We start from the raw sequence: 4,170 nt of genomic DNA on the forward strand, positions 1-4,170 counted from the left end.
TGGACACAGCAGGACGCTGACTTCCTCAGGACCCCTGGTGTAGACTTGGGGAAATATGTGGATGCGTCCATGGGGACAGAAGACCCCAGCTTTGTCAGGGCCTGTGGTGAAGCCTAAGAAAAATGTGGGTGCCGCATCCACAGTGACAGGAGTCTCCAGCCTCCTCAGGACCCACTGTGAAGTTTTGGGAAGATTTGGGGCCACATCCATGCTGACAGGAGCCTCCAGCCTCCTCAGGTCTTATGGTGAGGCTTGAGGAAAATGTGGGGCAACGTCAATGCTGACAGGAACCCTGTCTTTCTCAGGACCTGCACTTTGGCTTCGGGACATAAGGGGCTGCGTGTATGCTGAGAAGAGCCCACAGCCTCCTCAGGACCCGCGGAGAGTTTTCTGGGGGACGTGGGGCCATTTCCAGGGTGACAGGAGCCCCCCGCCTCCTGAGGACCTGCAGTGAGGCTTCCAGAGGATGTGAGGCATAGTCCACAGTGACAGGAGACCCAGCGTCCTCAGGACCCGCTGACTATGACTCAGGAACACGTGGGGCCACGTCGCACTCACAGGAGCCTGGCTTCCTCAGGACCCCTTGGAGGAATCTGGAGGAGCTGTTGGGGGCCACTTCCACATCAGAAGGGACTCCTCAGAACCACAGGGTAAGTGAAAGGGTAGAATGAATGGTAGGGTGAGGGGAGGGGAGGAAGTTGGTGGTTAGCCTTAGGTTAGATGTTAGGGGTTAGTGATTATGCTTATGGTTACGAATTAGAGGTTAGGTGAGGCATAAGGGTATTGGTCAGTGTTAAGAGTTAGGATGGGGGTTAGGGTAAGGGACAGGATTTAGTGTTAGGGTTAGGGTTTAGGCTCTAGGGATTAGGGCAGGAAGTTAGAGGTTGGGGTTAGGGTTATGGTTAGAGTTAGGGTTGGGCTTAGGTTTGCAGTTAGTGTTAAGGGTTAGGGTGTGAGTTATGGTTAGGGGTTAGAGTTAAGGGTTACAGTTAAACTTAGGGCTAGGTTTAGGGTTAGAGCGAGGGTTAGGATTAGGATAGGGGTTAGGGCTAGGGTTAGGGTTAGTGTTTGGTTACGGGTTAGGGTTAGGGTCAGGTCAGGGTCAGGGTACGGTTTTGGAAAAGGGTTAGATATAGGGTTAGGGAGTGGGTTAGGGGTTGGTTTTAGGGTATGGGTTAGGGTACAGTTTGTGGTATGAGATAGGATTAGTATTAGAGGGTTAGGGTTAGGGTACAGGTTAAGGTTAAGAATAGGATTTGAATACCTTATTTTAAGGATAGGGTTAGAGGTTAGGGTTCCGGTTAGATTTAAGGTAGGGGTCAGGATTAAGGAAACCTAAGTTTAGGTGAACCTACATTTAGGAGTTAGGGTGAGGGTTGGCAGAAAGGTTTAGTGAATGTGTTTTGGTCTTGGGGTTTGTGTTTGTTTTTCGATTAGTGATGGGTCTTGTTTAAGGGCTAGGTTAACATTAGGATTAAGTGTAGGGTTAGGGTTATGTCTGTGTATGGTTAGAGTTTGGGTCTGGCATGTGCCTGCACTGGGACTCCTAGCCTCTTGGGCCATTTAGTTTTATGCACTCTATTTAGGTTTTGGGTTCAAAGATAGCCTGACTCCACCAAGTCAGTGGCCTCCCCAGAGAATCAAAATCCAGCCTTCTGATGGGGTCAGAATAGACATAGCAGGCTTCTCCCGAGCTGAGCTAAGGAGGGGATTTGTGGCTCTAAAGACTCTTTATTTGGATTTTCAGTTGCCTTTCTGATTTTATCTCTAGTGCGTACATGTTTCATCAATACTACCTATTATTATTTTAAAGTTTTACTTGAATTCCTGTTTGTATACACAGAATGATATAGTTTCAGGTTTACCACATAGTGATTCAACCTTTGGATACAATGCCTGGTACTGGCCACAGGTGCCCTCCACTATCCCCATCCCCTGATTCCCCATCCCCCTCACCTTCCTCTGGTATTTATTAGTTTATTCTCTGGGGTTAAGAAAGTGTTTTTTTGTTTGCTTCTCTCATCCCCCCTGTGTCCCTTTGCCAGTTTGTCTGGTTTCTTAAAATTCACATGTGAATGCAATTGTATGGTATTTGGTATCTTTCTCTGACTGACTGAGTTCATTGAGCATTAAGTCCTTTCCATTTATCCCACGTCATTGTAAATGGCTTCATTTCATTGCTTCTGATGACCTGGTGATGTCGCAGTTGGTATATTTACCACATCGTCTCTGCCCATTCATCACTCGATGGACATCTGGGCTGTATCCACAGTTTGGCTGTTGTTGATAACGCTGCTACAAACACTGGGCTGCGTGTCCCACTTGGAATCTACTAAACGACTTTTGTATCCTTGGGGTAAATACCTAGCTCTGAAATTTTGGAATCATAGGGTAGCTCTATGTTTAACTTCTTTTTTAATTTTTTTTTTTATGATAGTCACAGAGAGAGAGGCAGAGACACAGGCAGAGGGAGAAGCAGGCTCCGTGCACTGTGAGTCCAACATGGGATTCGATCCCGGGTCACCAGGATCCTGACATGGGCCAAAGGCAGGTGCCAAACCGCTGCACCACCCAAGGATCCCCTATTTTTAAAGTCTCTAGGACCCCCCACAGTGTTTTCCACAGTGGCTGCACCTGTTCGCATGTCCACCAGGAGTGTAAGGGGGCTCCCACTTCTCTATAGCCTCAACAGCACCTGTTGTTTCTTCTGTTGTTAATTTTAGCCATTCTGACGGCTGTCAGGTGACATCTTATTGTGGTTTTCATTTGCATTTCCCTGATGATGGGTGACGCGGAGTGTCTTTCGGTGTCTGGTGGCCATCTGGATGTCTTGTCAGAGACAAAGTCCATTCATGTCTTTTGCCCATCTGCAGTTGGATAATTTGTGTTTAGGATGCTGAGATTTATATTTGCTTTACGTATTTTGCATACTAACTCTTTATTGGATATGTTGTTTACAAATATCTCCTTTCAGTTTGTATATTGCCTTTTAGCGTTGGTTGTTTCTTTCACTTTGCAGAAGCTTTTGAATTTGATGAAGTCCCAATAGTATTTTTGCTTTTGTTTCCCTCAACTCAGAGGCATATCTAGAAAGAAGATCCAATGGCCAACGTCAAAGATGTTGCTGCCTATCTTTTCTTCTTTGTATGGTTTCAGGTCTCACATTTAGGTCTTTCATCCATTTTGAATTTATTTTTTATATATATGGTGTAAGAAAGTGGTCCAGTTTCATTCTTCTGCATGTGGCTGCCTGGTTTTCCCAACACTATTTGTTCTTATCCTGGGGTCAAGGTTAGGGTTTTTTGAAGAGACTGTCTTTGTGCCATTGGATATTCCTTCCTGCCTTGTTGTCGATTAATGGATCATAGAGTTACAGGTTTGTATCTTGTTTCGGCATTCCATTCCATTCTATTCTATTGATCTAAGCGTCTCCTGTTGGGAGATTCTTGATTGCTGATTCAATTTCGTTGCTGGTTATCTGTCTGTTCAAGTTTCTTATTTCTTCCTTTTTCATTTTTGCTATGTTATATATTTCCAGGAATTGATCTATTTCTTCCAGGTTCTAGGTTGCTGGCATATAATTTTTCATAATGTTCTCTTATAAATGTTTGTATTTCTCTAGTGTTGGTTGTTATTTCTCTTATCTCATTTGTGATTTTATTTGGGTCCTTTCTCATCATTTATCTGTTTTCTTTTTTAAAGATTTTATTTATGTATTCATGCGAGACACAGAGAGGCAGGGGTATAGGCAGGGGGAAAATGAGGCTCCATGCAGGGAGCCTGATGTGGGACATGATTCCCCAGGACCCCGGGATCATGACCTGAGCCAAAGCAGATGCTCAACCACTGAGGCCCCCAGGTGCCTTGCTGATTAAATTCCTTTGCTAGTTATGGGTGTGTTCACATTTTCTATTTCTTCCTATTTCAGTTTTGCTCATTTATACATTTCTAGGGATTTGTCCATTTATTCCAGGTCTCCCAGTTTGTTAGTGTATAATCTTTCATAGTATTCCCTTATAATTGTCTTATTTTTCTGGTTTTGATTGTGATCTCTCTTCTCTCTTTTGTGATTTTATTTATTTAGTTCTTTTCTGTTTTCTTGTTGATAAGGCTGGCTAGGGCTTGATCCATTTTCTTAGTTATTTTGAAGAACCAGTTCTTAGTTTCATT

This window comes from Canis lupus, chromosome 18, assembly GCF_048164855.1.
Source record: "Canis lupus baileyi chromosome 18, mCanLup2.hap1, whole genome shotgun sequence".
In the NCBI taxonomy this organism is placed as follows: Eukaryota; Metazoa; Chordata; class Mammalia; order Carnivora; family Canidae; genus Canis; species Canis lupus.